Raw genomic sequence first — 26,611 nt, forward strand, 5'->3', positions numbered from 1 at the left:
CCTCCCTGCAGACACATGCCCTGCCCCTGCCCTCCCTGCAGACACTGCTCTGCCTCTGCCCCTGCCCTCCCTGCAGACACCTGCTCTGCCCCTGTCCTCCCTGCAGGCACTGCCCTCCCCGCCGCCCTCCCTGCAGGCACTGCCCTGCTCCTGCCCTCCCTGCGGGCACTGCTCTGCCCCTGCCCTCCCCCTGCAGACACTGCTCTGCCCCTGCCCTCCCTGCAGACACCTGCCCTGCCCCTGCCCTCCCTGCAGGCACTGCCCTGCCCCTGTCCCCGCCCTCCCCCCCCCCCCTGCAGACACTGCTCTGCCGCTGCCCTCCCTGCAGAGCTGCAAAGCCAGGACAGTCTCTGTACACACAGCCTATGTCACTCTTGTCACTCCTCATCTGATTTCTGCTCAGCACTCCACTGGAGCCTGTGCCAGCAGAGGTGACTTATCTCCTCCCTGCTGATGAAGCAGGAGTGCACTTTCCAATCCAGACCTGTCACCACAGCAGTGGACAAAAGTGCCATTTGAATATCCTGACCCCATAAGAGCCCTAGCAGCCTCTTCCTCACTGAAGCATGCTCTTCCTTAATGTCTGCTCCTCACCAGCTCCTCCTAGACTCTTGCTTGCTCAACCTCATTTAAGGCTGTAGACAGAGACCAGGGCTATCCCTGAGTTTCCATCCAAGACTACTCCCCAGCTCGCCAATATCTCTCACAGGCATAACAAAGCCATCTCAGTCAAAACTGAGCTCATCAGCCCTGCCCTGCGTGACTCCCTGCAGGCCTGCTCCCCTCCTGGGTAAATGCATATGCACGCACCACATACACACACCTGCCAAGGCCAGAAACAGGAGACTCATGGTTGTTCAGGACCCACATGAAGATCAAGCTGCATATCTGCTACTACGAGCAGGGAGGCCTAGCTTCAGCCTGTGTATGTTCTCTGGTTAATGGTCTCCTATTCAAATCACTCTAGTGAGGTTCCACACCTCTCTCCCCACACTGCTTCAATACCTTCTTTATCTACTAGGCAGTGGCGATAAATCTGTCTAGAGCCAGTTCAGCTCTATCTGTTGAGTGGACCCCTACTAATTTAGGGGTACATATAAACCCTTTACTGCATATGACAAGACGTAATATCTCAGATCTTCTAACCTAATCTATTAAAAATGCTTTCTGTTCCCTCCATCTTACAATAAAGCTCACAGCAAAATGAAGGTGCCCCATCAATATATGCTACTGGAATAAATAATGGATGAGTGAATAGTCAGATTAAAGGATGCCAGACGAACTTAATATTAACCACAAACTCAAATCTCATAGTTCACTCACATTTTAAACCCACAATGTACATCACTGGCAAAATCCTGACAAAAATACTTAAGTCTGAACAATATAATTAGTAGTTAGAATTCAAGATGCTTGAGGTGAGAGGGCAACGTAGGGGAGCTCACACATACTCAATGTCCAGCAAGCAGAGAACAAGTGAAAAGCCCAATCCAACTCACAGTGGATATGATGCTGTGCTCAGGCATGCTCAGGGTAAACTGAGAAATAAAGAGTGAGGGGGGCTATTCACTGTTGACCCCCCCAACACACACACACACACACACACACACACACACACACACACACACACACACACGGGAGCAGGGTAGTGCAGGCAACCAGCTCTTTCCCACAGGACTTAGGTAAATCTAAGCAATAAAGACCAGTTCACAGCTGAAATACAGAGAATGTATAGAAAGTTGCTTGGCACATGGCATCAAAGAACCTTTGCAAACTTTTTGGTTTGATATTTTCTAATATTTTCTGTAAAATTCCAGTAAGACATAGACACGTCCATGGGTTTTGCTGACGTGCAGAGAACTCTACCCCCTGTCACCCCTCTGTTTCAGGGATTGCTGGGAAGACAAAGGAGATGGAGTCAAGGAGAAAAAGGGTAGAGGCAACAGAATTATCTCTATTTCAGCTAGAAACCATCACTGTGATGGAAGCTGTAATCTCATTAAGAGGGAGGCTGGTGTGAGCGAGCTACAGCATCCTTCTGCGCCCGAGTGTAAAGTCCTGACATACTGGTGACAAATAAGAAGCCACACTGGCTTCTGTGACCTCATGCCTACTCTGATGCCTATTAAGTATAAAGAGAGATGCCTTCCCTGGAGGAAACAGAATAGCTTATAGAAATCCAAGGGCATCTGAAGGGCAGGAGAAATCCCAACAAGCACCAAACAGAAGCAACATCCCAGGAACCAGGCATCAGGAGCAAGAAAACGACTGCTGTGTGCAGAGGGAGGAGCAGCTTAAGGCTGAGGAAATCACAGCCAGGAGATGTCTTTAAACACTCAGTCTTCCAACTGTGGGCTCCTGTAACATCGAAAAGAAATGAACTACTGTATTACTTTAAGGGGGAAGGAGCAGGGCACAGCCACAGCCTGAACAAAGCAAAACCAAACTCAACAGTGTAAATAAGGCAGTGTGCAGTATCTGCGATTTACTCAGGATCTTCTGGGCTCCTCCAAAGGGTCACTTCTCCAGCTCTGCCCTCTGAAGCACACACAGCTTGTTTTATACGCTTGGGCAGGCTCCATACCACTGCTGCTGCTGTTCTTGGTGGTCATCCCATGGTACTCGCATCTCCAAAATTGCTGGGTCTTCTTTTGCAACTAGGCTGCACCTTTACCAATGGCCTCTTCTGGCCTCTCAGAGTGCTAAGCCTCAGCTTCTCTCCATGACCCCTTTATGTCTTCAAAACCACGGATGGCCTAACAATTCCAGCTGCTAGCACAGGGTACAACCTTGGCCGCCTGTTGAACACAGCTTCTGTGTGCTGACTCAGGAAACCCTTCCCAGAAGATTTTACCTCAATGATGCTGGTCTCTTCTTAATCACTGCTAATCCCTCAGCTCCAGCTGAGGAGACACCACAGATTCTTCACAGAAAAGGCCCGGTAGAGCCTTTGCTTCCCTCTGAAACTTTATTTGAAGGCATCCATCGCCTGCAGTGCTCTCAGCATTTTTAAAAAGAGATTATCTACCTATTTATTTATTTATTATCATCTATTTTCGTTTATGTCTGCAAGTGCTTTGTCAGCGTGTATACCTACCTACGCAACAGAAGAGACCAGCAGACTGTGAGCTGCATGTGATTGCTGGGGTTTAAACTCAAGACCTCTGGAAGAGCAGCCAAGTGCTCTTAATTGCTGAGCCATCTCTCTACCCTTGATCTCAACAGTCTTATCTTCAAAGCTCAGACAGAACATCCCACAGATCTGTCACTACTCAATGGGTCTTCTAGCACAGTGTTCCAATGTCCTCCCACAATTCTCCAAACATGGTCAGGTCTGCCACAGCAATACCCCACTCCAGGATCTAACTTATCTTAGTCAGGGTTTCTATTGCTGTGATGAGACACCATGATCAAAAGGCAAGTTGGGAAGGAAGGGGCTTATTGTGCTTATACTACTATACTACAATTTATCATCAAAGGATGTCAGGACAGGAATTCAAATGGGATAGAAACCTGGAGGCAGGAGCTGATGCAGAGGCCATGGAGGCATGCTTCTTACTGCCTTGCTTCCATGGTTTTACTCAGCCATGGGACCACCAGCCCAGGGATATCACCACCCACCATAAGATGGGCACTCCCTACCAATCACCAAGAAAATGCCCTACAGGCTTGCCTAGAACTGGATTTTATGGCAATATTTTCTTAATTGATGTTCCCTCCTCTCCTCTCTTTAGCTTATACTATCTGCAAAAGATGGGTATAGGACCTCAGGGTACCAAAAAAGATGAAAGTGATTATGGAGGTAGGTTCCTGGGGACAATGTCACCACACCAAAGATGCAAACTACTATCTTACTATGGGGAACTTGATTGTTAATATTGAATGTCAACATGACAGGATCTAGAATCACCTAGAAGACAAACCTTTGGCCATTCATTAATCTGTGATGGAGTTTCTAGACTGTGTTAATTGGGCTAGGATTTTCAACTGAATAAAAGGGAGAGGATGGGCTTAGCAGCAGCAATGGCTTCTCTCAGTTCAGCTGTCCCTCTACTCTTGTCACCACACCCTCCTAACATGGGGACTGTACCCACAAACCAGAAGCAAAATCAATCCTCCTTCCTCAAGCTCAAGCTGTCCTTGATCCTTGGTTGCTTTTGTCAGGCATTCTGTGACAGCAATGAGAAAGGTGACCACGGTAGAGAGGGCAGCTAACTTCAGGTCTATTCTTCCCAACCCAGCAACAAGCTCTGAAGTAACCATGCTAAAGAGGGTAGCCTCAGATCTATTCTACACAACCCAGCAACAGCACAGAAAGATCCACCCTTGCCAAAATCCACAAACCTGTAAACCGCTGGGCCTGGGGCCTGAACACAAGTCTGCTTAACTGCAAGATCAATCATCTTCCATTTAAGCCCCATTTCTGGAAACAGATTTCTGAGTATTTCTATCTAGAACCTCCTTCAAGAAGGTGGTGGTGGCAGGGGTTGCTGAGGCACAGGAAGAGGAGAATGGGAACAGGGGGATGACCAATTGCACTAACCATTCACGGAGCAATGCAGAGTTCAGAGAATTTGTCAGCAAGGCTAAGGAACAAGGCGATGTCTCTGACTTTCCACCTAGTTAGTACAGCCACTGTTTTAAGACAAGACACTGGGGATAGAATTTTGACTGACCATCTTGTATAAGAGATAGTCCTCAGTGTCTTTTACATCTCATCCCTTGGTCACTGCATGCTCTCACTATGACACCACAGATCTTCCTTCAGTAAGACCACCCCACTGAAAACTGAAGTAACAAATAATGCCTCCCTAGGTTTTCTCAGGTAACAGCACTAATCAATGGACAAAGCGTATGACATTGATACAAAGCATCATCTAAGGACAGGAAATCCTCACTCTGTTCTGTTCCTGAAGCACCTAACTGTAGCAGGTTTTTCTCTAAAGAGTTATTTCATGAGGCCAGAAACGTGGCAAGTACCGAACTGACTCACTAACGGGCTGAGAAACCACAGACCTAAACTGCAGTATCCATCTAACTCCTTTGTTGCTTGGCTTAGATTCCACCAACGAGACAGATGAGTAGATCTGATTTGGAACCTATCATGGGAAGAAGGGGATGTAAATAAGACCTGTTTGTGTAAGAGGCACGGTGTCTGAGCCCACAGATTAGGTCCTGGGCTCCTAATCAAAGAACTCCCTACAGCAGAAGCCCAAGGAATTGACCCGGTTCTGGGAGGGTGAGATAGCTGTGGGAAGCTCACTGGAAATAATCCTCTAAGTCTTGGATGGATTCTGGGAACACCTACCTCCCGGAAGGACTCTCCGCTGGCTCTAATTCCCGAGAGCCAAACCCTGTGTTCAATACAGGAAATATGAACAATAACTAGAAGCTCATGGTTTTTTACTAGATTATTAAATTTGTAAAACATTAGGTATAAAATACTTAGCCACAGAGGATAAAGAAACAAACTCAATTTATTTTAATTACATTTTTGGGTAATACTGTTTAGGCTAGGATAAATCATACAAACTATACTATCACTCAAGTTTTATAAACCCAAATCTACAGTATAATTTGTCTCATTCATAAACATGAGATAACTTGACCTACTTTCGAATACATTCCTCTCCTTCTTGTCTGCATTAATCCATGCTGACATTTTAAAAGGCGCTCTAATAATTTCCATTATACAAAGATGTACTTTTCATTTACATCGACTATGGTTCTCCTCCCACAAACGAAACAGTATGTCCTCAACAGAAAGGCTACAAATACAGTAAGCATCAAGACACATGAGGCAGCTGCTCTGGAAGGCTCGCCTTTGAGCAGAATTCGGTTTGATTTCTAGACAGGAGAAGGTAGAAGAAGAATGCACAGGATAAGAGACCATCACCCCAGGCCCATACAACATGGAAGGGTGGGTTCGCATGCTCTATGCATGCCATCTGTACAAAGTTAGAAAACACAGCTTTGAGAAATAAATTTCATATCCTGTAATATAATGAGCTACATGTTTCCTAATAGTTCTCAGCCTCAGATAATAAAAACAGAAAAGAAATCTCATTTTACTTCTGCAGGATGCTTCCAAATGCAGCTTCCAAGCCACGAGCAGCCCCCAGAGCCTGGACTCGAGGCCCCAGATGAATCCCTCTTTGAAAGGCTACCTACAACCTTTTCAGCAAGTAGCTCTTATGTTTAAGAATCTAATAGGCTCTAAAAAGCCTAGAGTAGAGGTCTGCAAAGCAAGCCTATACACTGAGAGTTCTTAATCACTCCCCTCACCCCCGCACCCTCACCCCTAAACTCCCCCGTCTCCCTCCCTCTCTCACCATTCCCCTCTTGCCCTGTAATGTTGGATATTTGAACCCCAAGGGCAACAAGGCAAGCACTCTACTACGGACAAACCTCCAGTCCCAAGTTCTTAGGTTTTCTAACAGTGATGGAAAAAATAAATACCCTTAAGAATACTTCTTGGGCTGGTGAGATGGCTCAGTGGGTAAGAGCACCCGACTGCTCTTCCAAAGGTCCAGAGTTCAAATCCCAGCAACCACATGGTGGCTCACAACCATCCGTAACAAGATCTGACTCCCTCTTCTGGTGTGTCTGAAGACAGCTACAGTGTACTTACATATAATAATAAATAAATCTTAAAAAAAAAAAGAATACTTCTTAATGCATACAAATTATACCAAATTCACATTTCAAGGACCATGAATCAAGATTATTTGGAATATGGCCACACCCATTTATGAACTGTCTTCAATTGCTTTCTGTGTTCCAACAGCAGGGCTGTGTGCATGCAGCCCAGACAGTAACCTAAAATATTTACAGTCCAGTCCTTTCCAGGAACAGGTCACTAATTCTAAGCCTGCAGCATAGAATCCACCGTCTGAGGCCTGTCAACATAGGACACTGATCTAGCCAACCTTCCGAAAGCCTAGTTTACTCCTATTAAGAACACAATGTCTGTAGCATGGACATAGTCTTCTGTTTCCCCCATCACCCTAGCATTTTTCTTGCTCTCAAACTGTGCAGTCTTACAGTCTGCTGAGACCCTTCTTGCTCTAAAAGAAACACACACAGTTGACTACCATGAGGTTACAAAAAGAAAAAGAAAAAGCTTGGGAGTGCCCAAGGGGGCTGCCATAGACTGTTTGGAACAGTGCAAGATAGAAGCAACCCAGATGTCCACCCACAGGATGCAGGCCAGACAACCCAGAACAAATGTACAGAATGGACAACGGGCGAGCTGCAGGGAGTGAGGGATGATGAGCTGCACATGGGGTGGTGGAATAAGAACCAGGACCTATGGAAAGAAGGAAAAAAAAAACAAAAACAAAAAAAAAAACCAAGGGAAAAAACGTGTGTTCTGTGTGCTAGTGTCCACCTAGGAAGGGAACAACAGATAGAGCATACATGAGTTTGCATATGTATGAGTTCTCCGAATAAAAACCAGAAATGCTTGCTACCCAAGGGATCCTATGGGATAGGGGAAACAGGAGGAGGAGGGTGGGGTAAATGTTACATTTCCTGTTACTGTTTGTGGCCCCCAAATTCACACAATAAAACCCAACTCTCAAGGTGCTGGTACCTAAGGTAGAGAACTGAAGAAGGGGTTCTGTCACAAGGCCAATGGGACTAGTGATAGTCCCCTGCATACAGAAGAGGCCTCAAGGAACTCCCCTACCCCTTCTGCTATGGATGCTCTGATCAGAGAGCTTACCCTGCTGGGCAAGCTCCAGGCTATCGACTGACTCAGTTTCAAAAGAGCAAGGTGGATGGCATCTGAGGAACAACACCTCAAGTTGTCCTGTGGCCTCCAAGTATACCCACAGCCATGAACACAAACACACACGTACACATGCAGGCATACACACAGAATAAAATCAAATAGCCATTTAATTACAAATAGGAATTTCTGAGAATGGAAAATAAAACCAAACCAGTTTTTCAAGTATCTTTCCAATGAAAACCACTGTATACGGAGCATGAGGTAAAGCAGATAAAGATAACTGGGATGTGGAGTACAAAAGAAAGAACGGGCGCTGATGAAGCTGCAGGAAAACCTTACCTACTGAATTTCCTTGTGAACTAACAACCTGTTTATGTAGTCATATAGAGTCTCTAGCTGTGGCCACTGGGAAGATCCACAGTGATCAATGCGCCTTGTTTCTCCACCTGTGCCCTCTAAACACCTAAAAGAACGGAGTCCTCGGGGACATGGCAAACTCAAGGCTAGTCAAGAACGGGATACTGAAGTCTGTAACATTGTCAGCGCAGAAGGCGAGACACATACAAAGCACGCCAGAGTCATCTCAAAGAAAGTAGGAGTTGCCTTGAATTAGTTTCCACTGGCCAAAGTATGAGGTCAATTGAGCATCTACATAAAAACAAATGGAAGCACATGGATTATGTTTAACCTAAGATTTTAGTGATTCTCTCTCTCTCTCTCTCTCTCTCTCTCTCTCTCTCTCTGTGTGTGTGTGTGTGTGTGTGTGTGCCTCTGTCTTTCACACACACAGACGCCCCTAACATCCCTACAGACATGTAGTGTATGAGTGTGTGAGTGCACTTGCCTGTGTGTGCTATATGATGGTCAGAGGACAACTTTGGAAGGCCTACTCTATCCCTTCCTACCTTCTCCTCTTGAGACAGGGTCTCTCACTGAGTTACACCCCCAGGACCCATGTAAAAAGCCAGGCATGGTGGCCTGTTACAGGCTATTTGATCATACTGTAAACCCTGAGGTTAGGTTGTTTACTGGAAAAACCTGTTTCAAATTGTGGTGTGGCTCAGTTCAGTTAGTCTCGCTGGACAGCATTGGATTTACAGGCTCACAGAGTCATGCTTTTGGCTGGGTGCTGGAAATTCTCAATGCAGAGAAAGCCCTGTTACTATTCAGCCATCTTCTCAGCTCCCCCAAGCAATTCCTATATGTGATATTTGTCTAGAAGGGATATTTGCTGTGGGTACTGACTTGAGACATTTACCCCAATGAAGGCTTGGCCCTATCCCACTGAAATCTTGTTGTGGTGGGAGTATGTCCTTGTTCAGCCTGGCCTGAGCAGCCCACCTCAGGACTTCATTCCAGGTGGAGACTGATAGCTGCGTTGTTTGATGCTCCAAAACTCACACTTACAAAATGCAAAAGCCTCTCTTCTGGAAACCCACTACCATTTCCTACTTGCTGTCACTCACAGACCCCACTGCTCCTTGGCAGTATGTACGTAAACATAAACGTGAGAGAACACTTCACACCATCCCGTGCTCTGAGGCCAATCCTTATGTCTATCCTTGAGTTGCTTCCTCTGAACACAGCCTTCTGAGAAGAGAGGAGGCCAGTGTCTTGTTCTCGATTTAAGTGTGGAGCCCACCAGCCTGCTGCAGCTGTCCAGTGGAGAGTCCTGGAAAACCTAGGCACCAAGAGCCAGGCATTCAGCAGGAGAGACTCAACTATCCCTCACCTCTTAGAGGTAAATAAACTAAAGAAAATATTGGAGTTTATTTATATCAGGTAGAAAAAAAAGACTTTAAACTTCATACACTTTTCTCTTTTGATGAAGGCTGTTTAGAATCTGTCCCAGGTAACTAGGAACCTAAAAGAACTAGAAACTGGGTTTAAAGCAGCTTGTTGGGGTGGGGGTGGGGGTGGGAAGGCTGGAGAGGTTAGGTACAGAAACAACTAACTGCTGACAGCACACTTGTGCCACGCACCAGGAGGGTGGGTAGGTGTTCTTCCTCTCAGTTCAAATTCAGCACAGGAGCAGTGTAGGAATGGATGTTCCCCAAGCCCAAGCCAGAGCAGGATTCTGTAAAGCGAGCTCAGGGTCACAAGCCTGAGAAGCTGGCCAGAGCTAGCAAGAGTGAGGGCAGGTAAGGGCAGTAGCTCGCTGAAGAAAGGATGGCAAACACACTATAGCCAGGGAAGGCATTTCCAGCCTATGGAGCCACAGGAAGCCACCGTGCACAGCCTGCCCCAGAATCTGAGAAGCAATTCAGCCCAGGGTTTACCCAGGATTCTTGATCCCCTCCACACACCAGTCCCTAAACTGTCATTGTCACTCAGTGTGCGAAGGAGCTTTTCCCTAATAGCAGCACTTGCTTAGTGGCGTGCTGAGACAAACCTCAGGACCCAGCATCAGAGGAATTCACAAGCAGAGTGGCTTGCTCAGAGAGAAGATGAGGACAGAGCCTAGGAAACTTCAGACTGCATTCAAGATTGCTGGTGCAGTGTAAAAGCTCCACTTAGCCACGCTCCACTGATGTGCAAAGGCATTAGAGGACCACCTGAGCATGCTTGGATGGGGACAGTATTTATTTACTTAATTATATCAAATATTGCTTACTGGCGCCTCACATTTAGAACCAAGAGCTAAATCACACAAGCTGTAACTGCAATTAAACAACAGAACAGAAAGGTAAAGGGGTGTGACTCAGTGGTAGAGGGCTCTGTAAAGACACTAGATTCAATCACTACTACCAACAAAAAAAAACTAACAAACCTGTCAAACTAGAATGTATGTATCTATCACCAATCCTGAGACTATAAAACTAAAGATATCACTGCCTGAAACTGAAAATTTGATAGGGGTGAGTTGGTGTAAACAAAGAAACAGTATGGAGGAAAGAAAACAAGACTCATAGGAGACAGGGCAGTCCTGAGGCATCAATCAGCCATAAGAAGAAGAAAGGATGGGAATGATCTTTACAGGATTGCAGGACACCCAGAATCAGCCCTTAAAACTGACAAAGGGAGGGGCTGGGGAAATGCTTGCTGAATGAGTTTCACCCCCAGGACCCATGTAAAAAGCCAGGCATGGTGGCCTGTTACAGGCTATTTGATCATACTGTAAACCCTGAGGTTAGGTTGTTTACTGGAAAAACCTGTTTCAAATTGTGGTGTGGCTCAGCTTATAAGACTCTTGCATTGGTTTGCCTTGCAAGGCTTTGGTGGTCTTCGAAGAGCTTTGCTTGTCATGCCTTCTAGAGAATAAGTCAAAACCTTCTCATGCTATTCTGGCGGCTTCTTGCCACTTCTGCAGACTCATGCAGATTCGGAGGGGCCTTGTGGTTTCTTCTGAGTTGAGCTGCTGCTACTGATTCATGTTTGATGTTTTGGACATCACAACAAAGATTGGTATTACCCTAAAGAACTACTTCTAAATAGGTCCATATCCCCCTTGTCCTATTAACCATCTTTCTCGCCTACATTTTGTTGGTAGACTAGAACCCTCATTAAAGTGGGTTTTGAAAAATGTAAACCTACATTAACCCCAAACAATGAAGGTAAAGTTAGTTTTAGAAGGAAGCACCCATGTTTGAAAGTGATGTTTGTGTGGCAGACAAAGCAACGAATCAGAGAACGATTTGACAATGGGATATGCCCAACTCTCATGAGGAGAGAAAAGGGAAGCTACTTAAGAGACAGCAGTGCAGAGGAGAGGAAGCAGTCTCACTGGGTAAGTTTTACAGAGACAGGTTGAAGAGACAACAAGAAGTCACAGACAAAGACCAGAGAAGGAGAAGAATCTAGCCAGAAGATTAGAACAGATTGTCAGAATTAGTTTGAGGCCTAACAGTGCAATTCAAGAGAAGCTGAGAGAAGCCAGATTGAATCAGTCAGCTTGGAGAGAAGTTTAAGCCAGAGCAACTAAACTGAACCAGCCAGCCAAAATCAGAAAGAGCAAGAAAGGGAGAGCTTAATTCAGAAGTCAGTCTCAGAAACTGAAAACTTTCTAGGCTTAGGTAAGATTGTATGGAGGCTCGAAGCTTCCAGGACGAGGCCTAGGTCAGCAGATGGAGGCAGTAAGCCTCCAAGACAACAATTATACTCAGGAAAATAAAAGTTACATCTGCAGTGGCCCATAGTTCTAATCCCAGTGCTGGAGGTGGCAATAGGATATCTCTGGAGCTCCCTGGGCAGCTGAATCATCCACCGAGCTCCAAACTGTGAGAGACCCTGTGAGGTGAGGTGGGAAACAACTGAAGTTGACTTCTTACCTTCCCTGCACACATTTGCACTTGCATCCACCCACCTCAGACAGATAGACACTAATAACGTAAAAAGAGATACAGCATGCTATATATGCATGAGAATCACCCAACACACAAACAATATTTGCAAAAAAAAGATGCAGTTGCTTCTAAGAAGAACCATGTGAGGCCCTGACTTCTGGTACTACAGGCCTAAGTGCCCATGCCCATGCCCACGTAAGACACCAATACTTTTCACCAGCTTTATGAAATGATTCCTGTTGTTAGCTATTTGCCCGTAATAATTTGACTTGTATTACAAAATGGTTACATTGAGATAATTAACATGTATTACCTCCCGTGCTTTTATATGTGGTAAGAACACACATTCTTTTCATCAGTTTTCAAGGGTACATCATCAACGCTGCTATTATTCTGTGTGAGAGATCTCTGAATCCATTCCTTCTAACTACAGCTTCTCAGCCCCAAGCAGCTGCCGGCCATCCCTCTACTTTTTAAGTTCAACATTTATAGATTCTGCATAGATATAACACGTAGTTATTTTTCTTTCCATGCCTTTCCATTTAATACAACATTCTCTAGATTTACCCGAGCTGTTGAGAGACAAGGTTGCCGACTTCAGGGTGGAGAAGCATGCCACTGTGTACGTGTAGCTCATTTTCTTCATTCGCTTGTTAAATGATAACATACAAATTTTATATTTTGTCTCTGAGGAACAACACTGCTTGCTTACTTGGCAAGATTGGCTCTGTGGGTAAAGGCACATTCCATAAAAACCTAACGACCTGAGTTCGAGTCCCGGAACCCACAGTTGAAGGAGAGAACTGACTCCTGAAAGCTACTGACTTCAACTCATGCACTGTAGCAATCACGTACACAGATGCAAATAATAAAACAAAACTTAAGAACTGAAAACAGCAATAACAGAATCCATACAGGCATGCAGACCTCTTTTTGCTATGCCATTTACTTCTGATACATCAGTCTCAGCAGTGGGACTGATGGATCCTGTGTGGTCTTCCCACATACAAGGCTTCCCTTTTCTTGGTATCTCTCATCACGTTACTGTGAGATGCTCTCACAGTGTGCAGTCCTAGCTCACCACAGTTTTCACTGCTATCTCCTACCCAGCCATTTCTTACATTTCTCTGAAACTCAATGTTTTGAGTGTTTACTCATATTCTTGTGGACTCTTTGAGTGTTATATTTGGGTCCTTTGGCTCTGCTTCTGTTTTTAGATTTTATTCTCACTTTAAATTATATTTATGAGGGTACACATGAGTCTAGAACCTGCAGGGGTTATAGGCAGTTGTGTGCCTGCTGATATGGGTGCTAGGAATTGAACACGAGGTTTTTGAAGGAGCAGTATACATCTGGCCTCCTTTGAATAAGATTTTCTAGGTTCTTATTTTCCATACTTACTCCCTTTTATTTATTCATTCATTATTAGCATGTAAGTGTATGTTTGTGTAGGACCTGTGTGTGCGAGTGCAGATGTGTGAGCTTGCCACACGTGTGCTGACAACCTGCAGGAGGTGAGCTCTGTTGCACTTACTGTTCCAGCTTCACTATATGCTCCAGACCACCTAGTCATTGAGCTTCTGGGAACGCCTCCTCACTCCACCTCCCAACTCTCTTTAGAGGTGCTGAGATTACAGTTATGCTATGCCATATATAGCTCTTTTGGGTAGGTTTTGGGGGACTGAACACTGGCTGTCAGTTTTGCAAGGACAAACGCTTTTATTCCCCAAGACGTCTTGCTGGAGCTCTGAGGTCATTTGTTGCTCTTCTGCTGTCTTTGGTCTGGTGTAACCTCCTTTGTCTATTACTGCTATTTTTATCTTTATTTTGGGATTCATATCCCAAACCCCACTGCTCAGAACCTCTTCTTTTATGTTTTCTTCTAGTCATTTAACAGACTCAGTCTTTAAGTCCTTAATACTGATTCTGAAGTGCTGGGGTTAGAAGGCAGGCTCATGTGCGTATGTAAAGCACTCTGTCCAGTAATCTACCCCCCCCCCCCAGTCCCTAATGCACTTCTGACTGGCCTTTGATGCGACAGGTGGCAAAGGCACGATTTCGTATTTCTGAGTATTGTGTATTGATATTCACTTGTCCTAAGATCAACTATTGGAGAGATTGGTCCCGCGATATTATGTGTTCTTGGCACAACTATTGAAATCAGCTGACCACAAATGCATAGATTTCTGGGTTTTCTATTCAGTTCATTGTTTTATCTGCTATTAATCCATTACCATTGTTTTTCTCAATATAGGTCAGCAGTATGCATTAAGTCAAGAAGTGGGGTGTCTTCAATTAGAGTCTTTTAGCTCAAGATGTCTTTGGCTAGATGAGGTCTTTTGTGATCCTTTTTTTTTAAATGTTTACCACTAAAATGTTTAACTATTTAGTGCTTGTGTGTGTGTGTGTGTGTGTTTACGCATGCATTCACGCGTGTGTTCCATGTATGTGCCAGGGCTCAGAGGTCAGAACAGTTCCACTAAAGCAAGAGTGACAGGCAGTCGTAAGCCACCTCACATGGGTGCTCTGGAAAAGCTAGACATGCTGTAAAAAGTTAAGCTATCTGTTTCAGCCCCGCTTTTAAAACCCTTTGTATACAACAACAATTGAACTGAATTTTAAGGCCCCCTATTTACATCACTGTTTTACATCACGGCAATGGAATTTTGCTCAGCTTTTGTTAATATATTCATCAACAGGATATTGCTATTATTATAGGTGAGGTTAAAGTGTGGGTTTTTAAATTATTATTATTAAGTCACATCTCAGTTCTGCAAATATACTGGTAATTTTTATGAATTTGGAAAGCTAATTCTCATGTTTGCTTTGAATCTTCTAAATTTTAGAGCCTGAAAGAAGAGTGACCTCTCGTTTGAACGTGTATGTACATGCTCCCGTGTCTGCACATGAAGCTGGGGGTTGGCAGGTCCCTGAGCCCCAGGACCCACAAGTCTCTGCCTCTCTAGCACTGGGGTCCCATGTGCACCCCCACACCTGGATTTTCATGTGGGTGATGGGGATCCAAACTCAGGTTTCTCATGAGCCATTTCTCTAGCCCTGAAGACTGAATTATTTTTTTAAAGGTTTATGTTCCAAAGGAAAGTATGTAGATACATGAAAAAAAAAATCACTCATTGAAAAAAGTCACTGATTCCATAAAATTCAATCAATTGTTAGAAAACAATCAAATCTTGAGTTCTCCCTTAGGATTTTAACTTCAAAGGAGGGGAAAGAAATGGACATACATAATTAGCTATCAAGTTCAGGGAAATGGCACACCTTGTTCAATTGTGGGTTAATCTATTTTTATTTCATATTGATTGGTTTAGGTTGCATGTATGCATGTCTATGTACCTATGAGGGTACACACATGCCATAGTTTGTGTGTGTGTGTGTGTGTGTGTGTGTGTGTGTGTGTGTGTGTGTGTGTGTGTGTTAAGGTCAGAGGATAACATACAGGGAAAAGAGACTTTCTCTTCCCACCATGTGAGTCCTGAGGTTGAATTCTGATCATCAGTCCTGATGACAAGAGCTATTTCCCACTGAGCCATCACACCAGCTCATCAATGAGTTTAACGATGACAACCAATCTGCAAGTTGTGGTTGCTTTTGTTTGAAAGTATGCACTGCAGCAGCAGAGCAAGGGCCTGCGTGCAGGGGCTGAAGCCCAGCTCTGGGGAGCAGCCTCAGTCACTCAGGCTGCCCGAGATGGGACACAAAGAAGTGGCCAAAGTAAAAAACTAGCTGATGGTGCATGCTGGGAAGATCAAAGTGCATAACTGATTTCATCTCTAATGAAGAAAAGGAGCCCCGGGAACAGCTTATCCACTGACATCATAGCCTTTGAGTGATCGGTATAGATCGCCAAGTATTCATATTGGTCCTACTTTGACTTTTACAGATTGGATATCCTCCCCTAACCAGCAATAGGAACTACAAATTTCCCAGAGAGCCCAAACCAATATGTTGGTTTTTTAAATTTAAGATAGCCTTTAAAATATTTCTCTTATAAGCTATAGTGAGCAGAGATAAATTTAACAGATTGCACTGCCACTCCAATCCAGAACACATCATGAGCCGTTAAACAGAAAACTAAACTAGCCATTTATCATTCCCCACCCATCCATCAGCATCGCACTCCTCGCATACGTGCACATACACTCGCACGCTTACACAGGTCCCTCTGAAAGTCCACACTGACTTCGGAGAAGCATGGCTGTCTCCAGTGCTTTACCATTCATCCCTAGAAGATCCCACCCAGAACATCCTGCTTCTCTGAAAAGCTCCTGAACATGATTGATTGGTTTCATTGTTCATTCATTAAATTTTATTCCAATCTGGAGTCCAGAGATCCCTTAAAGCAATTTTCCTTTCCCTGGTTCATGTCAAAATAAAAGCCCCACCTAGCATATATACTTTCAGACATGTCAAAAGTTCTGGTGATCTCTCAGATTCCTCCACATTTAAGGCAACTCCTATACTCTTGCTTGATATAGTCTTTTCACCCCTGAAAAGGGCAGTGAGTAAATATTCTTGGGTTAGAGCCTGAGAGTTGAAGCATAACAAACAGGCAGTAAGCCAAGAGCTGGGGTGACAGGGCAGAAGACAGCCAGGTGAGACTGTCAAATTCCATTGAGTTTCTCTGAAAAAGGAATTGGTAGCAGAAACATAAGCCAGAAATCACAGGATGAGGAAAAACACAAACTGAGCAGCCAAGCCCTAAACACAGACAACACAGCACCTCTAGGGCTCTCTGAAGTAACGGAATGGTGGGAACCTGAAGCAGGGAGCACTCTGATTGTCCCTCACATGACATCATTGTCTAGTAGTAATCTCAGCCATGATTTTCTCCATCTGCAACTCTCTCTCTCTCTCTCTCTCTCTCTCTTTCTCTCTCTGTCTCTCTCTCACCACCACCAATACCACCACTGCCACTGCCCAAGGAGAAGTCAACAGAATTATACTATGCCTTTGCCACAGCCCACAGCACAGGATGTCACCAAGTACACTCCTTTCACATCTCACTCCACTGCTGTGAGTTCATAACTCTTGGCTATGCCCTTGATCTACAGTCAGCCTTGAATTCATACTTGGGGTCACTTACTTTCTAGGGCCCAAGTTCCAAGCTCACTTCTCTGAAGATCTTGGTACGCCATTCCCCTCTCCCCAATTCTGAAATAGACAGTCATATGTATCGAATGCTGGCCAGAGCTGCCCACCACACTGGGCACATTATTCTAGGGCATATATACTCTAGAGCCTACCAATGTCAGCCCTTAGGCCCTCGCTCCGGATTCTTCCACTGACGGTCGGTCACTAGTTAACAGAGAAAGGAGGAAAGGCTGGGAAAGGCTAGCCATTTTTATAAAACTAACTATGCACTCTCTAAAGACAGATGGGGTCTCACTACACAGCCCTGGATGGCCTGGAACTCCCTATGCAGACCAGGCTGGCCTTGAGCTTACAGAGATCTGCCCGCCTCAAGTGCTGTGACCAAAGGTGTGAACCACCACACCCTGCCCCTAATCTTCTAGTATCAAAACACTCATTCTTTCATAAGATGACTCTAGCAGAGAATAGTACTATTTTGTAAAAAATCTTCTACCATGAAAGATTCCAGACAGGACATAGAACTACAAATAAATATGCATTCCCTCTGAGCTCCAACAGTCATCTGTCCATCTTCAGGGAAGACACTGTAAACTGCTCCCAACATGGTTTCGCTATCCCCCGCCCCCCAAAATCTCAATGCTGTATGCCCATCCTACAAACTCTACAGATGAAGACAGTCAGACAGAGATAGAAATGATCTGCCCCAGGGTCTTCAGCCAGTTAGGACTAGAACTGAAACCCCTGGGTGGCCTATTACACTACTTGAGGGCTGAGGCACTGACAGGTCCATTTCACTGTCTGACCTGACTTGCCTGTCGGACTAAACCTTAGCAAACCCAGGCTCTGCAGGCATATCCCTACATCTCAGTCCAGAGTGTTCATGCTTACCACCCAAGACCCTGCTGTCCTATGTCCCACATGTCCTACAAGGAAAAACCTATTACATGTAATTCATCTTTACACCTCCCATTCAACAGCCACCTTCCCAGACCCTGAAGTCCCCCAGGGACCACTTGCTTCCATTTCAAGGGCTACAGGGAGTCTCTAGTTTGATCAGCTCTTTACCCAGCACTCCCGATCTTCACCCTATCAAAATATGTACAAAACAACCCAGTTTGGGTGAATGGGGATTCATGCGGACAATCAGGTAAGGGAAAAGCCCAGCTCAAGATCCATCCCTTTTACCTACCAAACAGCAAGCAGGCACCATGACCGGGTACCATGCACACCAGCTGCAGCGCATACACTCTGGGGAGCACCACAGGAAGGTGTAAGAGACAGCTCTGAAACGCTTTGTGGAAAGATACCAACATACGCTCCTGTCCCCTCCTGTCCCCGGGACTCAGTTAATGAGGATTTTTGTCTTTATTCTCTCCCTCCCTCCCTCCCTCTCTCCCTTCCTCCCTCCCTCCCTCCCTCCCTCCCTCCCTCCCTCCCTCCCTCCCTCCCTCCCTCCCTCCTTTCTCTGTTTTTAAAGACTTACCTAAATTCTCAGTTTACTCAGTTTCGGTTTCCCTGAAAAGATCCTGAGGAGTGAGAAGCTTCTAGCAGCAATACCTAGAACAATAAGAAAAACCATTAGACGCAAGTACCCTTACAGGCATGAGGCTGCGAGCAAAAAGTCTATATGTTTGGTCATTTTCCCTACACTAAGAACAAAAGGAAATAACTCCGGAAGCTGTGAGTTTCTACCACACCACATGTGCTGGGAATTTGCTGTGCGGACAGGGAATTGAGGTCCCAGGACATTTATGCAAAGACCAAAATTACATTACTGTTGGCAAAGAGACAGAGCACCCCCCCACACACACCCCTTCTGTGTTAGGAAGGCTTTAATGGATTTGAATTTAAACAAAAAACCAACTCCATGTGTCCTTCTTCCTGTACCCTGTCACCATGTCTAAACCAATTTCAGGCCCTGTGTCCTCTTCTCCCCCTTCACCCCCATTAGCATGCGGAACTGTCCGCTTCTCTCCCACTTAGTCCTGGGATTCAATTATCAAGCAATTCCTTCTTGCTTCAGCTTTTTGTCATGTCCATTCTGAGGCCCTGGGACCTCACCATCTGACACTTTACTCAGTGGAAACCCAACAAGAGGCAGAAAAACACCATCAATTACAGATTTATCAAAAAACCTAGTCCTAGTGAATAAACAGAGCAAGCTGAGAACAAGCAGAGCGTCTGTGTAGAACAGGGACATGTCATCAGGTGGGAAAGAAAAATGAGTTAATAAATTATATGGTTGTATTATGTTGGTAATATTATTATATTATTTATTATACCTTCTCACTTATAAAAGCATGAACTGAAAATAGAATCAAATGATTAACAGAGGAGTGTGTGTCTGAATATTTCATAACATTGAGATAATGAAGGTCTTTTTAAGCATGAAAACAAAATCTGAACATATAAAATAATAAAACATTTGGCTTGCTACATTAGCAACGACAACAACAAAAACTAAGTTAGGGTCTCAGTGGTTAGGAATGTTTGCTGCTCCAGCAGATCAGAGTTAGGTTCCAAGCACCCACACCGGGCAGCTACAACCACCTATAACTCCAGCTTCCGGGGGATCTGACACCCTCATCCAGTGGTAGCTGTATGCGCATGTGCATGTACACACACACACACACACACACACACAGAAAAATTAAAATACATAAATTAAAAAATGACAAAAAAATTCCACTGATACTTCTGCAAAAAGATAAACATGAAAAATATTTACATGCAAGACAAAAAGTTGTTGTTCATAATTTACAAACCAATAAGGAAATTAATATCCCCCTTAAGATGAAACAAAGCCAATCATAAATTTTCCCTAAGATGAAGAAATATGATGGAAGTTTACTGGAAAGGAAATATACTAAGTTCTGTGACCCTGAGCAAAGATGAAGCACCTATAATTCACCTAATGCCTGTGATCACTAACGTTAACTAAAGTTAGCTGGGCAGCTCCAACCTCACATCCCAAAGGCAAAGGATGACTCCATCAGGTAGGTAGAATCTTACGAAATTCTTTTAGACTTATTTGATTTCTATCTGCTTGAGTTTTACCTGCATGTACATATGTATGCCAACATGTGTGTGCCTGGTGCCCACTGGAGTCAGAAGGGGGCATCCAATCCCCTGAACTAGAGTTGAGAACAGCTGTAAATCGTCATGTGGGTGCTGGGAACCAAAACCCAGGTCCTTTGCAAGAGCAACAACTGCTCTTGACGGCGGAGCCACCTCTCAGGCCTCACATAACGTCTAATTTAACACTGGAATTTGTAAGGAGACAGATTGCATAAAGAAAAACAAAGGGACCATTAAGTATGCAGGTGAGCCAGCCTACAGTTAAAATATTTTTTATCAATATGCTTAGCCACTACACAGGTTTCTCTTTATTAGGTCATATTTATATATTAAAAGCCCTATTTTTCCATTGAAATTACAAAACGCAAGAATGTATTCCCACAATGGGCCCCTCATGTTCACTTTACATCTAGAAAACAAATGTATTCTTCTCCTTCCTTTATGTTTAAAGGCTTCCAAGTTACATATCGTACAAGCACTCCTATACTATCGTAATTATGAGCCTGGTTAGGAAACCGTAATTCCAGGTAGCTGCACAGATACTTTTAAGTCATATTTCTATTAGCCCCCTTCCTGTCCTCTCAGCTCCCTCTCCCTGGAACAAGCCCGAGGAAGTCAGACAATAGACCAGAGCCAGGATTTTGTTTCAGAGATGAGCTGTCATGGCACTTAGTATCTACGGCTGCAACACACCACTCAGAAAAAGTCACAAGTCACCAAAGCCAGGGAGCCTCCTCAATGCCAAGCGAGTCTCCACAGGGCCCGAGTTGGAGACTGGGCTGGGAGAATGGCTTGAAGGTTCCAGTACTCGGTACAGAGTGTGAAGATCAGCGCTTAGAGTTCCTGACACCCTCCGGAAGGACAGACAGGTGGGCATGGTGGCCTTTCCATAACTGCTGCCTCGGAGGTGTGAGAGGGGAGTGTGAGGGCAAGCTGGATAGCAAGCTCTGGATCTGAGTGAGAAAGAGAGAGAGAGAGAGAGAGAGAGAGAGAGAGAGAGAGAGAGAGAGAGAGAGAGAGAGCAGGCCTCAGTGAGTACAGAGGGAAAGAGGTGAGGATAGATGGCTATCAACCTCGGGCCTTGGGCTGCTTCAGTTGTGTCAATCCAGCGCAAACTGGGTCATCTAGAAAGAGGGACCTCAACTGAGAAAATGTCTCTACCAGACTGGTCCATAAGCATTTTCTTGATTAATGGAGTTGCACTACCCCAAGGCAGGTGGTCCAAGATGATATACAAAGACAAAACAAGCTATCCCCGCAATGAACAAGCCCTACGGCAAGCAGCCCTCCTCCACCTTCTCTGAGTTCTTCCTCCCAGGTTTCTGATGGAGCTTCTGTCCTGCCTTCTCTCAGTGTCAGACTGTGATCATGATGTGGATGCCAAACAAACCCCTCCCCCAAGCTGCTTTGTTCATGGTGTTTTATCACAGAGATGGAAACAAACCGAGGTAAGAAGGGACTTCACATAGCTATGTATATGTGTATGTACACACATACATGCAAAAACATACATGCACACACAAGCAATAACATGTCATATATCCTAAATATCTATCTCTCTGTCTCTCTCTGTCTCTTTCTCTGTCTCTCTCTATGTCTCTCTCTGTGTCTGTCTCTGTGTCTGTCTCTCTGTGTCTCTGTGTGTGTCTCTCTCTGTGTCTGTCTGTCTCTCTCTCTCTTTGTCTGTCTCTGTCTCTCTCTCCCCCTGTCCCGCCTCAGTCTCTGTCTCTCTCAGTGTCTGTCTGTCTGTCTGTCTGTCTGTCTGTCTCTCTCTCTCACACACACACACACACACACACACACAAAAGAAAAAAAACAAGATTTGTGAAATTCAACATTACACTGAGGGAAGGCATAGTGGCTAAGAGGAAGAAATTTGATCTTGGACAGTAATTTACTAGTCATTTGCCCTCAATGTGCTTTAAACTCTTCGGGCCTAAATTTCCTGCTTTGTAATAAAGCCACTGGGGAAGGGGCCAGGCTCAGGGTGAACACACAGCTAACACAACCAGCGAAGTCCAGCCGTCACTATAGAGCTTATCTGAGCCACAGGCTCTTGAAGCAGAGATAGAATCAGCTTGTGGCAGAGACTCATTGCTCACTGTCTGATCTTAACAGGTCCCCAGAGAACGCTGACACAGAACAGGCCTCCTGCGGGCACAGCTATCTGTTTAAAATGCTTGGTGGGGTTTTTGTGGTGCTAGAGATGGAATCCAGGGCCCTGACTATGCCAGGCAAGCCCTTTCTATCACCAAACCACATGTCTCGTCCTAAAATCCTTCTTGTTAAACCTGAATTACTCAAGGAATTAGAAGACCACGGGCTTCCAAAGAGCACTCTATCTTCTGATCGAGTCACTTGGCAGCTCCTTGGGTACTGCTGTCTAGAGATAGCATAAAGCACTGGTTGATGCAATCAGAAGTCAACAAAAGTTACTACCAAAACCTTCTCATTCACCAGAGGAAGGGCGCTGTCAGCCCGGGCTGTTTCGCCTTATAAAGCTCCCCATTTGATGCTGAAAATTTGACAATTCCTGAAATTACCAGACCTAACATGACTGGATTTTCTAGATTCTCCTCTATTCCATCCTCACCCCTGATTCAGAGACAGCCCGACTGCAGGCCCAGGAGATGAGCAAGCTCCTCACACACCATGTGGCACAGGACCTCCCTGCTTCTTCTGAGCCTAGAAGGGATCTTCATTCTGCCACATGGTCCTGGATTCTCCTCAGAGACTCCATACCCCTGTAGTGTGTCTGCCTATCTAAGGCATTAGTGATGCAAGTATTTTGTGGCCCCAAACTAGAGTATTCAGACATTAAGACTAAGCCACGAGTGAAAAGCAAAGCGCATTCCTGTCTTTCAAAGTCAGAAAATCTAAGAAGAAACAAGACAGAGTTCTCTGACAGCCACACACAGCAATGGCCAGAATCAAAGGGAGAGAAGAAGAAACATTTTGCAACTGAAACTCTCCCAACATTTCCCAATGTCTATCCCTTGCCATGTCTGTTCTGTTCTTCTGCAGAAATCTAAAGAATGCTTTCATTCAAAGAGCGTCTCCGTGAGTACAGCCCCACTCTGCTAGGTTGGAAGATATCTGACTCCTCAGAGAGAGGCCATTTCTCTGCTCCTGGCTTCCTGAACTAACCTGCCAGCTAGAAGCTGGGTGCTGGTCTGAGTCAAAAGAATCTCAATGAAGAGCTGCCAGCAGCAGCAACACTCAAGACATTCCAAGGAGACTAGAAAGAAGGCTACTTTGTCCTCTGCAAGACAAAGGGCAAAGTGAGACCCAAAAGAAAGACTTTAGGACATCTTGTATATTCTTCTACAGATAGTATTCCCCAAGCCCACCCCCTTACCCTCAAAACCATGCAGGGCTGGAGAGAAGGTTTCTTGATTAAAAGCACTTGATACTCTTTATTATTATTATTATTATTATTATTATTATTATTATTATTATTATTAAATATTTTCTTTATTTACATTTCAAATGTTGTCCCCTTTCCTAGTTTCCCTCCAAAAATCCCCTATCCCCTTCCCCCCTCCCCACCCACTCCCGCTTCTTGGCTCAGGCATTCCCCTATACTGGGGCATAGAACAACTCAGTTTAGTTCAGGCCTGAGTTCAGTTCCCAGCATCCACATGGAGTGCCTCACAGTTCTGGGGAATCTACCCTCCCCTGGTCATAATATGTAGACACAGTACACATACAGACACAGAGATAAGCACTTTCACAAAAAAATAAAATCTTAAAAATAAAAAGTATTGCATTAACAAAAGTTTCTTCATTGAATGTGGGAAACGCTGGCTTAACAAAAATTAAAAGGAGTTTTCTACCACAGAAACATTTTAGATGCTTTAATATGCTGTTATTAGGACTAAATGAGTCCAACAATTACACAGGCACAGATAACTTTATTTTTGTGGTCTACATCTTAGGACAAATGTCCCATATACTACTTTGGAAAATGTTTTAATTAGTTATTTTATGCAAATGATTATTAAAGACATACTTTGCATTAATTAAATGACTAAAAACAATCCTGTAAATGTTCAGTTAATGGTGCAAAGGATGTGAATGCAAAGTGGGGTAAAGTGTGTCTTTATGCAGAGGCCACGTGAGAGGCTGCAATCCTTCTGTTTTGTTGTATTTCCTCTTTATGGGCTTTCCAGATCAAAAATGTGAGCGGGGTTAGGAAGTCTTTATTGTTCTAGAATTCACTCTCCCCTCTAAAACTTTTAAAATACTTAAATGCCAATTCCTAGTATGTGCAATTAGAATGCAAATTTTGTAAGAATGAGTACTACATAGCACAATCTTCAAACAGTGACAGTTAGAGGGATGCTCCACAAACGAATATAGACTACAGGGGCTGGAGCGATGGCTCAGTAAATAAGACGGTTGCCCGTATAGGCATGTACACACCCACGGGTATATGTGCATGCCCTTCACATATGCACACATAAGTTAATTATATCAATATTGGGGAATCCACAATAGACTTTATCTCTGCCATATTCAGTCAGTTACTGCACTAACTTCTGTTCCTAACTGAGGCCTAGTTGACTCGTGAGTGAACAACTAGGAATTTCAATTACACAGAGCTACGCTACGCACAAGGCTTTCTTGCAGTGGTTCTCAAGCTTCCTAATGCTTTGACCCTATCCTCAGGTTGTGATAACCCCCCCCCACCAACCTTAAATGTATTTCTTTACTACTTCATAACTGTAATTTGCTAGTGTAAATATCTGATATGTAACCCCAAGGAGGTCACGACTCACAGGTTGAGAACCACTGCTTTAATGGAAGAAGCAGCAAGTTAATTCTCTGGAAGTGGGAAACTCCACAAATAAGCTTTCATGATTAATCTTCTGAGGAGGCGAGCAAGCAAACATGGCAGACAGGTATTAGGGAAGTATCTGATGCGTTACTGATCTAAATTTAACGTTCTGAATACAATAGTCACATAAGTCTTTCTTCACTTGAAGGTGTTATAACAATTTTGTATTAAGTTCACTATATCTGTGATAAAAGCCATTTCAAAAAGCAATTTGGGGAGGAATGTTATAGTCTCATTGAGGAAGGTCAAGAAAGGAACTCAACAAAGGAGCCTGGAGGCAGGCACTGAAGCTGAGAATGCTGAACAGAAGAATGCTGTTATTGCCTGTTCTCCATGGCTTGCTCAGCTTGCTTTCCTAAACAACAGAGTGCCATCTGCCCATCAGCAGCTCCATCCACTGTAGGCTGGGCCCTCACACACTGATCTGCTTTTAAAATGCCCACAAACTTGCCTACAGACTGATGGGATGCAGGCATTTTCTCAGCTGAGATCCCTTCTTCCCAGGTGAGTCTAGATTGTGTCAAGCTGACAAACAAGTAATCAGCATGAAGTCTGTTAACAAGTTTTAGAAACTTTGCAAAGGCTTCTCTTTTTATAGGTGGCCAAGGATGGAAGAGCTGAGAAACAGTGCCTGATTCCTGCTTTGTTGTTCAGGACCTGCTTAAAGGTGTCTTTATGGGCCATATCTAAACTTCTACAGATACAGTACTCTGCTGACTTTCCTATAGGGAGAAGGGACTTTGGAAAGCCTGAAGGAGCTGAGTGTGGCTCTGGCAGGCCCTGCTCTTCTCCCTGATTCCTTCTGCCCTTGCTAAAAACCCTTACATTACATCCCTAAAGCTAACCAACAAGGTCTTTTCCCTTACTTGGCCACTTCCTCTTCCAGAGGCTGACTACCAAGGTCCAGCTATCAAAGTGTCAAAAGCCCCCTTTAGTTCACCTGCTGAACAAACTCCAACAAAATAGACCAGTGCTCCCAAGCCCAGTCTAACAAAGGCCTCCCCTTTTTCTTTCTTAAAAGTTACAGCTGGGTCGGGCAGTGGTGGCGCATGCCTTTAATCCCAGCACTCGGGAGGCAGAGGCAGGCGGATTTCTGAGTTTGAGGCCAGCCTGGTCTACAAAGTGAGTTCCAGGACAGCCAGGGCTACACAGAGAAACCCTGTCTCAAAAAACAAACAAACAAACAAACAAACAAACAAACAAACAAACAAAACAAAAAAGGTTACAGCTGCATGGCCTGAGTCAGAAGGCAGCCACTTTAACCTTTCTTCCATGCTTAATAAAAAATTCTGTGAAAACAGGTGTTTGGGTACAGTTTGTACCTAATTTGGGGTCCGAAAGGGGACTCCGCTGTGCAGGGTCTTCTAACACTAAGTGTCTAAACTGTAAGGAACTATAGCTTACCCTGTATTTCTAGACTCTACTTAGAGCACAGTTCCTAAAACAAGTTAACTGAGCAGTGTTTGAGAAATGCACATGCACATTTTATATGGATAATAACTCCCCACAATGGGACCTCAGAGGTTAGAGGAAACAGGGTCAGGATGGAATTAAGCGTAGACA

At 44.5% G+C, this 26,611-nt stretch overlaps 1 protein-coding gene across 8 annotated transcripts in view; it reads right to left on the reverse strand.

The window, feature by feature from the left end:
* Nucleotides 1-26,611, reverse strand: part of Tln2 (talin 2) — a 416,961-nt gene that overhangs the window by 224,218 nt on the left and 166,132 nt on the right. For all 8 annotated transcript variants that reach the window (NM_001081242.2, XM_011242813.3, XM_011242812.3 and 5 more), the window contains one exon: nucleotides 18,614-18,687. The gene's annotated coding sequence lies outside the window, so the exon portion shown is untranslated. The remainder of the gene's footprint in view (nucleotides 1-18,613; nucleotides 18,688-26,611) is intronic.

This window comes from Mus musculus, chromosome 9, assembly GCF_000001635.26.
Source record: "Mus musculus strain C57BL/6J chromosome 9, GRCm38.p6 C57BL/6J".
NCBI lineage: Eukaryota > Metazoa > Chordata > Mammalia > Rodentia > Muridae > Mus > Mus musculus.